This window comes from Arvicola amphibius, chromosome 11 (genome assembly GCF_903992535.2).
Source record: "Arvicola amphibius chromosome 11, mArvAmp1.2, whole genome shotgun sequence".
In the NCBI taxonomy this organism is placed as follows: domain Eukaryota; kingdom Metazoa; phylum Chordata; class Mammalia; order Rodentia; family Cricetidae; genus Arvicola; species Arvicola amphibius.
In genome coordinates this window covers 48,921,328-48,935,356 of record NC_052057.2, presented here as the reverse complement: position 1 = coordinate 48,935,356, position 14,029 = coordinate 48,921,328, and the positions used below count along the sequence as shown (strand labels likewise).

At 38.3% G+C, this 14,029-nt stretch overlaps 1 protein-coding gene across 6 annotated transcripts in view; it reads right to left on the bottom strand.

Moving 5' to 3' along the window:
* Nlgn1 (neuroligin 1) overlaps positions 1-14,029 on the bottom strand; it is a 682,701-nt gene that overhangs the window by 367,036 nt on the left and 301,636 nt on the right. The window lies entirely within an intron of this gene.

The window sequence follows — 14,029 nt, the reverse complement described above, 5'->3', positions numbered from 1 at the left end:
ACTGGTGAAAGGAAGTACTTTGTAACAGAGAAGAAAAATAGAGACAGACTCTCAAGGTCCTGAGTTGAGTCTGCTTGGTGTTGGCCGGTCTGTACAGTTGCATTCGTTTTTAGATAAATTAATAAACCTAGAAGCAAGCCTTCAGTTTGCCAATAGTCCTCACTAAAATGTCTGTAGAGGCATTAAAATTATGTTAGCAGAATTCAAAGTGAAACAAAGATAATTATTGTACAATCATCCCGTGTCAACAAACCAAATCATTTTCATTTCTCTCTATTCCCTTTTGGTCATTTACAAGCAGAACCTTTTTAAAATATAATTTCAATGATGACATCAATACTAATGGCCCCTGACTTTGCCAAGCCCACTAAGAATCAAAGACATTGCCAGTAATGTGCTTCTGCCTGGTTTTAGGGCCAGCATTGTATAGACAGTCTTTAAACCAGCATAAGCAGGTGGTGTTATATTAGTGGGTGTGAAATGATTGGCAGAAACCATTATGTTCCCTTTCAAATATTCAGACTGTTTAAAATAAAAGGTGTAATAAATTACATAAAACTCTTCGTATATGGATTTTGCTGTTGTTAATTTATTCTTTAATATGATTTGCTAAAAGTAAATCTATAAGGCTTATAGAGAAAAAATTTCTGTGTTGCTCTTTAAATCTATTTTACAAATTATTTTCAAAGCACTACTTTTATGCTCCATCACCAAGGATAATGGATGGGAAGGTAAGTTGATACTATAGTCTACAGTTCTAAATGAGAGCTCAATAAATTAGCATAATATTCCAATTGCAATCAAGCCAACTTTAGCATCAAAATTTAAACACTTTCTCATCTTTATATATATATATATATGATTCCTATTCATATACTTATTTATATAGTTTTGACTAAAATACATCTGTCAATATTTTCTAGAGAAATCCTGTGTTGTCTTTGATCTCTGGTAGGCTGAAAGGCCAAAGGTCATGGAGAAAATTAACATGATGCAAACCTAAACATTCTCTAGGACGCTGCTTAGCTTTGGTGCCACTCCGATTTCCCTGGATGGAGGACAGAGAATACCAGTCAGCTTGAAGTTTGAAAGATGGAGGAACAGGAAAGTCTGTGTGTGTCGACTCTAAAGAAATTATCTATAAACTCTGAGCCCTGCCGAAATCATGAATAAACTCAAAGACGTTGCAGGAATTTAAGAGATGCCTCAGAGTAAGAATGGATCAATTGCCATAACATTCCAGTCTCGGCAACAAGGCATCACTGCCTAGTGACGGCCACACTAATATATCCTCTCACAAAGGAATGAACAGGGGGCCCTAGGTGGCATTTCTTTTTAATGAAGCAGAACTCTGGACTTCTTGAGTTTTGCATCATTCCTGACTGCCAAGCTTGACCAGAGGCAATAACATGTAACTATTTCATGCACCAATTCTACTTTTACAGGTTTTAATGATGTCTACACTCAGAAGATAGCCAAGACCTGCAATTCTTCCTAGGGGAGAAATGCCAGGAGCTGCAGGAGAGGATGGTTTACAATTTTCTTAGTATTTGAAGCTTTCAAAGACCTTTTCAGGCAGTTATTAATTATCAAAGACAGCCTTAGCAGGGTGGACATTGTTAATATTTAATAAAGAAGAACAGGAAAGAAATACAATGTTGTCAAAGAGGGGAAGTTTGAAATGGCCTTAAAAACCAGATACTTTTTGCCCTGTGATAGAAATAATGAAAAAAGGTATGTTGGTTGGATGCACGCAGCTGCAAGAGGATCTGGATTTTAAGGAGAAATGGTTGATATATCCCTTATATCTCTATCTTATATCTCTATAAAGTTGGTAACATAAGAGATGGAAGCTAATCAACCATTAATGTATAACAAAGCCCTTTTTCAGATCCTTAATGAATCGAAAGCAGCAGAGATGTGCATGTAGTTCATTGAGATCCATATAATGGCAGCTAACTTTCTCTAGACTTGTGATACTAAAAATGCCCTGTCCATCGTTTTACTACTATTTAAACTATTTGAAATGATAGCTTCATCCTGACTGAAGACTGAACTGTAAGGCTGGGATATGGTTCAGCAAGCAAAAACGCATGGCACCAAATCTGAAGACTTGAGGTCCCTCCCTGAGACAAGAGCACCCACCCTCTCCACATCCACGGCACACATAGTGTAAAAGAAATTTAATATTATTTTAAAATACTTTGGGGGAAAGGGAACACTAACATTTTCATATTAACATTCCACCAAAGATCAGACTTTAGTAGATCATGAAACTCAGTAGGTGAACTCGATAGAGAAGCAAATACATATATTTTAAAAGAACAATACGGTCTAGTACAAAGAGCACATGAATTTTAGAGTTAGGTGGTGGTGGATTCAGGTTCTGATTCTCTGCTAAACAAGCCGCATGATTGTGATTTTAAACACATTTCCTAAACTCTTTCTGTTTCAGTATCTTAGTCTGTTAAAATGATTTGCACTGGTAATAATTTGTACTAGTAATAATTTGTTTCTGTTGGAAATAAAGAGACTCATCTGGTTAGGGTGCTTCACCTTCCTTAGTTAGAAGCCAGCAGTAAAGGAACCGAGGGCCCTTGTGCCTGCTCTCACACTATACTCTATTTACAGAGCAAAGCTTAATTTCCTGAGTAGACTTCAAGGAAACAATTCCCATGATTAAATTACATGGACAATCCATCAGCAAATGCAGAAAATTTTTATTTCTTAGGGGATAAAAGTTATCAAAATCCTACAGTGTCTATAACACCATGCCCACAGCATTGGCATCAGTTTTCCTCCAAGGAAAGGTTATGTCTGAGACACCCTTTGTCAGTTTCATGTCCCAGTACAAGAAGCATGATGGAGTGCCACTGAAGGCACATCTGCTTTGCTGTTGCCAAACATTTCTGCGCTGGCCTGAAACACTCCACGAGATGGATTTCTCATCATGTCTATCAACACTGTCAGAATTGGTAATGTAATGCACCACTAGAGTGCAAGTGGCCCTTGTAAACCCGGGACAGGGTCACATGGAGTCTTGTCATCTTCTCTTCTACAGATTTAGGATAATGCCAGGACAGGAATGAGCAGCATCAGAACCACATGTCCCTCTTGTCTACAAATGCATCATCAGGGCAGAGATCAATCTCACCGCATAACACACAATGCTCAGGGCTCCACGGTGTCTCCAAACTACATGAAACTCCCAAGTTCTGAGTGGGCCCTCTCCTCAGGAAGGCAGCTGGACCAGCAGTACCTGGGTCACCGTGGGACTGAGAAAGAAAAGCAGCATTGTCTTGTCTCTGTGAGGATCAGCACAGCATCTCCAGTTCCACACCCACTCCTTAGCAAATGCCCCAGTAAGCATGTCACTGATATATCCCTTATATCTCTATAGTCAGTTATAAAGTTGGTAACATAAGAGATGGAAGCTAATCAACCATTAATGTATAACAAAGCCCTTTATCAGATCCTTAATGAATCGAAAGCAGCAGAGATGTGCATGTAGTTCATTGAGATCCATATAATGGCAGCTAACTTTCTCTAGACTTGTGATACCACAGAAGAACTCACTGTGATGCTGTGTAGGCAGAGAGTTTCTGCAAAATTTCTTCATCGTCGTTGACAGGCTATCAAGCAGAGTCATCATACAACATGTGTTCATATTATCAGAGCAGAGCAAGAAGTGAAGTTCCCCAAAGGAAGAAGAAGCGAGAGTGGATATAGGGGCTATCTTCTTCAGCAATCATGTCAAGGAAGAGAACATTCAATGGAAGTCGATGTCATTTATTTGTGCCTGTCTGCATGAAACTAAATGGGAACAGATAACCACTGGTTAATAGCAGAAAATTGTCCATTTGGGAAAGAAAGCAGCTATAAGAATGTGGAGAACAGGAAGTTAGTTTCATAATGGGAACCAGGAGGGAAAGGAGCCCAACCCTTAACAGTGAAGGCAGTCATATTCGTGTTCCAGGGTTGGAATGGTCCCTCCCATCACTGTCAGTGCAACAGAACCCAATGAGAAGAGAGAAGCTTGAAAGGAGACATAACAGACTGAGGGAGAATCTTACTCCACTCTTTCATTTTTAAAAGGCTACATAATGATGAAAACCAGACATGAAATCTAAAGATATTCCTAGGCAAACTGAAAGCCTTATATTTGAAAAAAAAAAAAAACATTGACAGCCTGAAGTCACATAAGTTTAATATATTACAAAGTTCTTAAAAGTTTAAATTGCACTGTTAGACATAAGTCCTCTAAAATGTCTCAGAAAAGTAAATCTCTACTTCTATACTTCAAAAAATAATCTTTTTACCTGCATAGAAATAAAAAGAGTTCTTAGTGTTTGTTCTTAGAGTTCTTAGAGTTTGTGCTGTGGGAAAAAAGGCTACAAGCAGTTTAAAGCCCCCTTCTAGAGAGCATGGAGGATCTGAAAGGCTGTAATAAAAGATCTCCTCACAGTTCCCTGAAATATCTGACAGGATTTCAAGGAATTTGCCTGAGACTGACACAGAGTCTCATTTGAGACTTTAGCATAGAAGACAAACTGTCCCAGCTTTCAGCAGTCTCTTCATTGTTTTAAGAGGCCCTCGATCACTCCTGGCTCTCAGGCATGCTTCCCTACCACCCTTCTACATCCTGCCCCTAGACAGCAGCACTGACAGGAAGAAACCCTCCTCATCAGAGGCAGCAGCCGACCCCTCCACTAAACACACAGAAATCTAGAAGCAGAAAGCTTAACTGGGAAGAATGCAATAAACCTCTTCTTACTGAATATTATGAATATGTACTGTATACCAAATAACATATAATATCAAAGGACAATGATGGAATCTTTGCAGGACTGAAGTTCCTTCCAATGAACACACATGGATAGAAAAGGACCATCTAGTTGTCTTTGCTGCTGTAAACTTAGCTACCCAGGCTCGTCACCATTTTAAGTTATAGCAAAAATCAGTTTGTTCACTGTCCAAACCTTCTGTTCCATCTCATCCTGGATCCTCTTTCTTGAATGCTATCAATATGATTCGGAAATGCTACAGATCTGAATGACCAGTGCCTAGTATTCTTGAAAGCCAAGTGGTAGTTTCCCTGATCCTAGTATGAACTACTAGTAGAACACACAGTGCCTCTCTTTGACCTGTTCACTTTTTGCCTCACAAGTCATTTCTCTTCACAAAACTTGTGGGGATCTTCTGAGTATGCTATGCACATGAAACATGATCCCTTGTAACAAAGGGCTTAGTGAGGTGTTGAGCTCAAATCTCCCCACAGTTTCAGCATAGCAGAAACATTGATCATTCTATTCTGTCGCTGCTGCCTTCCACCTTCTTCTCTAAACTATTTTGTATCACCCAGTTTCTTTGTTCAACCTTTCAACAGTGTCTGACTCATTGTCAGAAAATGTAACTTTGCTAAACATACGCTCTGATATCATCATTTGGCTTAATGCTGTAGACTGGCAAAATAGTTAGGAGTTTCATATAATTGCAATCATGTCCTTTCTTGGCCCAGGCACAAGTCGATATGCACTAACCCTGACCTGTTTGAAGGTTATGCGCAAGTAATATAAAAGAGTAAGATTAACAGTTTGTTGAAGGGAATTTAGGATCTAATATTCCAATATAATTGACAGAGGCTTGTCAACTTTAAAACTGGTTTAACTTGTTCAAAATTCATCTGTAATCACAAACAATCTTAAATTATTCAATCTTACAGAGAAAATATACTGGAAAAAGGTGACATTATGAGATGTCACTAGGCTGTCCTGAAACTTTGACTTAACATTTTTTTTTTTTTTATTCTTACACACGTTCTCTCAAGTACAATCTTTACAGGACCCAAGGAAGCTGTTCCCACATCAGCAGCAGAACAGAAGTGTGAAGACACTGACTGCATATGCATGTGTTCCTCCTAAGGGGAAAGATCAAGACGTCCCGTGCAAAAATAATAACCTATGTGAGATTAGTTATTAGTCTTACCCCCCAAAATTCAGGGTATCCCCAAGATTTACAAAAGTGAGAAACTACCCAAGCTGAAAAAAATTGAAAAGACTGGGATTAGAGGACATCATGGCAGGCCAGCGGTTTTGTTGAAGAAGTGTAGGTACTGCTTCGTACCTCTGAAGCACAGTCTCCCAAGGACTTTGTATATGAGAAGCCACATATTGGTGGCAGACTGAGCATGTATTTGCTATAATATATCACATATGGAGATATCTGATCCTTTGCTTTTACTGGCTTTTCATCAAAATTTAAGTATAGAAGTTGAATTGTAGACAAGCCAAAAAACATACGAAATCCCAATACAAACTGTGTAATGTCCAGAACCAAAAGACTTCTACTCTGATTAGATCCACTGCAGTGCATCCTTTCAATTCAGACATCCTGAAGGGCAGTGCAGTGATTCTCTGAGTAAATCAATAGAATTCCACAGCACCAGTTCTCTTTCCCTCTCTCTCATCTCTCTCTCCTCTCTCCTCTCTCCCCTCTCTCTCTCTTTCTCTCTTTCTTTCTCTCTCTCTCTCTCTCTCTCTCTCTCTCTCTCTCTCTCTCGCTTGCTCGCTCGCTCTCTGTATCTCTTTTTGTCTGTCTCCCTGTTTCTCTCTGTCTCTGTGTCTCTGTCTGTCCCTCCATCTGTCTGTCTCTCTTTGTCTCCGTCTCCGTCTCTCTCTCTCTCTCTCTCTCTCTCTCTCTCTCTCTCTCTCTCTCTCTCTCTCTCACACACACACACACACACACACACTCAATTAAACCCTCTGTGTAAATGTAGTTCATTTCCCATTTCCAATATGAAATAATCAAATCAGAATGTGTGGAGACCTGGGAAGGACATGAGCATTTCCTAGTGCACACAGTTAGATGGTTTGTTACTTGCAGGGAATCTGGAGGTGAGGGTGATACACACCTACGTTTTACACACAGAATACAAATCCTGAGAAAAAACAATAAGCAGTGGCTTTGTAACAGATAGTGAACATTGATTGAGCACAATTTCCCCATTATTTATATCTAATTCAAAATAGACACATATACCAAGCCACTGAGAGAAAATATATCTTAAAACTTAACAAAAAATGACAATAGAAAAAGATTCACTTCTAAACATTGTGTTTATCTCCATTCCTATGCTTTTTGATTAAGGATTTTTAAAAGCAGCTGAATGCGTTGAGTTTCTTTACTCTAACTAGCTGCTCAGAACACACATGCACACTAGGAAAAGCACAGGCATGTCAATTGCGAATGCATTTTTCATCACATTCTTCATTTAATACAGGAATGGAGAGTCCCAAAAATAATTTTAGATTTTAATTTTGATAAATCAAATTCATTAAATAAGCATAGTTTAAATTGGCGTTTAAATTCTTCTAACTCCTAGAGAAATTATAGGTAAATTTTCTTGAGCTTGGTGCTGTTTTCTTGAGGATTTGTCCCCAGTGGTCTAAGCCCAGAGCCATGATATCTGCCCCTAAACAAGGCTGCATTAGTCACTTGTATTGTCCTTGAGAAGTTAGTTAATATTCACCAAGTTTTCCTTGCAGCAGCTTGGGGGGAAATGCTACCTACCTCTCCAGCAGAGCTCCTACGGAGGTAAAAGCCAAATGACTGACAACTAACTGTGCTGTTTGCTCATGCTGTAGGATTGTCCTACTGGTGAATGTGGACAATACCCATCTGATCATTGGCTATAATCCTCATTCTAAGATTGTTTTTCCTTGGAAACCCCAAGCTGGTTTGGAATTTGAAGTAATTATTCCAGTTAAATAACTGCTTTTAGAACAGGGGAATTAGATTATTCCCTTTCTCTGTGAGTCTTCATGGAAAAAAAAACTATATAAAATAGAAATAGAGGTATATCAAAGAAATAGAAAAGATTTGTGGAAAAATTCATAAATTCTCAAATTCATGTTCAGATCCTAATCTTTAGATACTTGTTTCCCCTTCTTGTTTGTTACATGCATCTCTAAATAAGAATAGTATTAGCAGTAGGGCACACTCCACCTCCATGGTATCATATACATCCTGAACCGGAGACAGGCCCTATGCAGGTCCTGTTAACTTTTGACATCTGAGACACTGCATACTACAGGACAAATCATGCCACAGAGAGCTGAGAAAAGCTGGGTCTATTTAAAAAGTTTAAATTTGGGCTGGAGAGATGGCTCAGAGGTTAAGAGCACTGACTGCTCTTTCAGGGGTCCTAAGTTCAATTCCCAGCAACCACATACTGGCTCACAATCATCTGTAATGAGATCTGGTGCTCTCTTCTGGCATGCAAGTATACATGCAAGCAGAACACTATATATGTAATAAATAAATAAATCTAAAAAAGTCTAAATTTGTCAATTAATATTTTTGGGACTCAGAATACATGATATAATTATGAGGTTTCATTTTTGCTTTCCATGTCTTGAATGTTATTCTCCAAACTTCTTTGAATAGTTCCAAATAATTGTCCTTTTGTCTTTTTGTGCTGGTAAAGGGAACAGAAGGTCCACCGGGGGCTCCTGGTTCTTTCAGGAGAAGACTAAGAAACAGAGCAGAGACTGGACCATGTAATCCTGTAGGAGCTTTGTTATATGCAGCTGCATCGTTTCTTCCTTTCCCTTGGTTATGTGTTTCATAATTAACTCATGTAGACATTTGATATCTGTAAATAAAGATGTCCTGAATTTGATCAAGTCAAAGGCATAGAATTAAACTGTGAATTATACAAGAGTGTGGTTTTGTGGATGAATAACTAAGTGTTTGAGGGAACAAGCAAGGACTGTTTCAGGCTTTTCAGGCAGAAGTACCCCTGTGGCAAGTGCTCAGGTCATCCCACAGCCTGCGGAAGAGTGGCAGAGGCTGTGTTTCTGTGTTTCTGTCAAGGTTATTTTCACAATTCCCACACATCCCCAAACATGCTTCCTTTCAGTTTACCCAACCACTTAAAATATAAGAAGCATTTTTATCTAGGGACACATAGATCAGGTATTAGCTCAATTTATTCTGTGGGAATATTTTTCTATCCTGGTTTCCCTAGATAATGCAGTTTAAGTAGATTCATGGAAAATATAATTCAGACAAAAAAACAAAATTCAAAATTCAATTGTTTCCACCAAAAGCTTTCATAAAAATAAAGATGTTTCAAGACTTATTTTATTTCTAAATAACATTAGCTTAGTTTAATTATGTTAGTCATTCTGATATTTTTTAAAATGGAAGGTTAAAAATTTTTAATTATGTAAATTTTATTGGTTAACATGATCAATACAGATACTGTTCAGAGTCTGCATTAAATTTGCCAAGGTTTCTATTATATGATAACTTGACTGGATTATTTAAAGATATGCATTCCTAAGCTGCTAAAGATGTCTGTTCCCTGGTTAGCAAATAGGACTATAGTTTGATAGAGGTGGACCCATAGCAGCAGAGCAGTATAGAGGACCGGACCGGCCATTGAAGCTTGTCATTGCGATAAGAAAATTCTCAGAGGTTATGCGTGTATTATTGTCTCTGTAAGATGAACTATTTTAACAGAATAGCTTATAATACTTGAATCTTTTTGGAAACAACTCTCTATACTCCTTTGATTAAACCTGATTCTATTACTTTTGTTACTTTCAATACTTTATTTCAACTCTACCTGACTGGGCCATAGGACAATTTCATTTTTTCACTTAAAGTTTTATCTGTTTAGCTATTGAGGGAAGTTTGTTTTAGCTCTCTAAGAGTGTTAATTCTGTTTCTCTTAGTCCATTTATTATAATGAATATCTGTGGTTAGTGCTTTGTCAAAGTAGTATTCAACCGTAATACTAAAAACCCCACATTTACAGTGGCAGGTTTTATTGCAGAATTTGTTAGACACTAATTAACTGTAAAGCATACACAAATATGCAACAGGAATAGCAGGAGTCAAAACAGAAAGCCTACTAGATTCTCCATGCTAGAACCAACTAGAGTCTTCCAGCAAGAATATGTTCAGAGTCTGGCTGGATTCTTCAATGAAGAGTAAATGCAGTAATTACAGCAGCAATGGCACATCATTAGGGCAGGATGCAGACTCAAGCTCTGCTGTGGCCTTTGCTGGTTACAGACATGCGAGTTATCTTGCCGGGACTTTTTGGAGTTGTAAGTGTGCTGTCTCTAATACAGAAGAGAAAAGGAGGAGGGACATGGTTTGGTTTCTTTTAAGATGTATGAGTTTGCGCAGAAAATCACTGCCGCAGTACTAGACGGAGAAACTGTTGTGACTTTTCTACTGATACCTAGAAGACAAATGGGAAATCAAAGAGAATAATATTGCAAAACACTGAATTAAATTCATATTTACAAGAAGCTATAAATATATAAATATATATTCTGAAATCAAGAAAATGTAGAATTGTTTTATGTAATAAATGTGAAATCTAGAAAAGAAATAATCATTTCTAAGGGTCAGTGAAAACTGATTTTTAAGACATAACTTTAGCTATTTTTTTTACTCTATCACAGCAATTTAAATAATATCTTGAAATTCATTTCCTTTGTGTGTGGCTTTTAATTTTTTCTAGTATTAACTTTTGTTGTGCAGTGTGGATTTTATGAATGCAAATCCAATTGATTGCAATGATTCATGTACCCCAAAGGGGGTCAGAACACCATGCTATTCTATTAGCATTGATTTGTTTCAAGAGTGTTGTATGTTCATAGCCAGGAAAAAGAAATCCATGTGCTCACTTGCAGAACTATGTCCTAACGCTCATTTACTTCAATGAACAGACTTTTATATTTTTGTCCATTTTCCTTCACTACTTAGAGAAGATGCTTTGTTTTGTATTCAAAATACTATGTTATAGATTCCTGCCAAACCTGGATAGAGTGAAACCAGCATGTAGCTGTCCAGTAGACTGGAGATAGAAACTGCTGAAATTAAAGTATTAGGATGAAGTCTGCCTGAATGCCCTCATGTCTAGAAGCTGAACATCTCACCCCACCTTCAGTGATTTTATTGCTGAGTTCTTGAAAGTTCTAGAAGTCTCTTGAGCATGTATAGGCAGCAGATCATCAGATTTTCATGGGCAACAAGAGGGCGGCAACAATATGGAAGCATTCGTTCTGAGGGAAGTTATCAAATTTCACTACCTCACATGGATTAGGTGGTTATATAGGAAGGCAGTAGGTGTTCATGGTTTTCTTGCCAAGGCATCCATTCTGGTGAAGATCACCATGAGAATTTCACAGAAGGGAAAACACCAAAAATTGATTGTAAAGCATCATACTGTGAAACAAAGAGGGGAAAAAAACAAAACAAAAAACTTAACAACAACAATAAAAATGAAAACAATGAGTTGTTCAAAATTGTCTTGAAACCAGATGAGTCAAAATTCATGACGTTCGAGAGGAGAAGTCACCAGATGTGAAAGGGAATTAAGACACTCCTGGATAAAAGAAAGTTACATTTGACCAAGACATTGTTAGCAGACCTCCAATGTAAATTGGGTAGGAAGTAAGAAGAGTTCATAGTAAGGGGGTTGACAGGTTGTATTTAGTCATACAGCTTAGAACAGAGTCACTTTGAGATTACTAATTGACAAATTCAATGATTGGAAGCAGGAAGTTTGGCCAATAAAGAGTTTGTGATTGAATGAAATAAAGGTTGACAACAAAGATATCTAGTTGAATGTGAAATTGATGGTATGGGAAAAGGATTGGAAAGGATGCTGTAAAGATGCTAAGAGCTGGAGATTTCAGGCTGAATGATGTCTCATTGCAAAGCACATCCATGCACATAGGTTAAGCATGAGGGCAGGAGAGGATGGACTGGGGAAGGAAATGATGCTGAAGTCAAGTTAGGGAATATAGGCAAATGGGGCATCCTTGGCCCTAGATGTTCATATTTAGTAATACATGATGTTTCCCTTTAAAACAACCAATAACAAAAGACCCTAAATATGAAAGGGGCTAAAGTATCATCTCAGCAGGATATCTCACATTGTAAACAAACCTCAAGTAGTTTATTAGACTAAGTGCAAGTCTATTTCTGGTCTTTTAAGATATCTCACAGCAAGATACTCAGATGACTTGATCTAAAACAAGATGCTTGACTCCCAGAATCAGCAGGTGTGTGTCTTATATCAGGACCCGTCCACTTTCAGCTAGGCAGAAATAATTTGGCAGGAAAATTCCTTCTTAGAATGGGCAAGACATTATCCTGTGCACCTGTGAGTATCCACAGGACCTCATGTGGCAAGAGAGACTTAGCCAAATGGGGTATTTGGGTACAGCCCATGTAATTGTTTGAGTCCTGAGAGGGTTGTAGCCAACAAGAGGCACGAGAAAGGAGCAGACAGAATGCATTCCTAGGAAGGGATCTACAAGCTGGGATGAACCCTTAGTCCAACACTGGGAAAACACTGAATTTGATAAACATTCCTCCAAAATGGTGAAACAGACACATCACAGCCCACCACAGTGAGATTTCAATCACAGCCTAGTAAGACTAGTTCAGAGTTTTCAGTGCTCTACTGTAAGACAACAAATGAGTACTCTCTTAAGTTGCAAGTTCACAACAACAACTGAAAACCCATTCATTGTAAGACCCTGAAGCATCTAAAAGAGTGTGTATGCAACAAATATCAATGAAAGAAATGCCAGTTTCCAGTGTGTCTACTTCCTATGTACTTAAGTGTCTGAAGATCAAATATAGTTGGTGATTACTTAATGTATTTCCCTTTAATTCTTTTTCCATTGGCTCCCCTGAGGCTGCCAAGATGTGTCATCCAGTAGGATTAACCTAGCTATGTATTATTAATAAATGAGATGATAATAATGGTAGTAACAGTGATATTTTGCACTAAAAGCTTTACTAAATCTAACCAAGGGTAAGAAGGTATGAAAGAGAAAGCAACTACATCACCCCCTGGTACATAAGGAAAGAGGCAGAAGTGATGGTTTCTGGGATTGCATATGGTAAAGATAAATTTAAAATTTGAAAGACTGGAGGGACATTTCAAACATATAGGAGAACATGACGGCATGAAGAAATGAAGAGACTGGAATTTTCCCACATCTTGAAATAACAAGGGAAGTAGCAGGGGTCAATGATATTGCTAGGTGGCAAAGCAGGCAGGAAATGCTGGGGCGTTGAAAGGAGCAGAGGATTTATAAATACTCAGTATGCTGCTGCAGAATTTTTAGGCAGAGGAAACTAAAACTGCAACTCTCCTTCCTGAATGACATGAAGGACAAAAGGAGGAACGCTGAGCAGAGGTAAAGAAACAGGCTCCAAGCCCACAGAGTAATAATCATACAAAAATTAATTAAGACTTCAGGCAACATGTTAGACATAAGGCGAGGTCTAAAATACTTAGAAAGAATATGTCAGATGGATGAACTTCTAGGGGAACAATAGTTGAGGAAAAGGTCAAGGGTCATCCCTAACCATTATGGGCATCTCCACCAGTAGTTTGTGCTGAGCCTTAGTACTTTAGTACTGCTGAGACAAACACTGTTCTTGTTTGGGTGGTGAGGTTCAGCACACAACTACGAAGGCAAGACCACTGTTGTAGCTATGATGCCGATGAAATACACTCAACTGAATTTTCAAAAATCCAAGGAGCCTGGAGGTCCATTGAGCTGAATCCATACTGCAAGTGATCACAAAATCTACTTCCTCCAAAAGACATGCCCACTGTCTCTCCAAGCTCAAGCCAAGGTTTTTGCTGCTTGAGTGAGGTGAATTTCATTAGAAAATTCTAGACAGAGAGATGAGTAGTCAGAGGGTAAAATTATCTTTAATGTGTGAAACTCAGAAACCTATAGACATCTCAGTAGACCAAAAGCTCCTGGAATAGTGGGTCTGATTTTGAATGGTAGGAGATACCGTCTCTTGTCTGTTTCTCATGCTGAGCCCAAAGTTTCTGTAACTAGAAAGCATGTAAGAGACAGAGGAGAGGCAAATCAAAGCTATTATGCAGATTAATTTTAGATTTAAAGGGGGAAAAAAAGGGTCTCCCATTCTTCAAGGTAATGCAACATCGCCACCTACTGTAGCTTTGCCA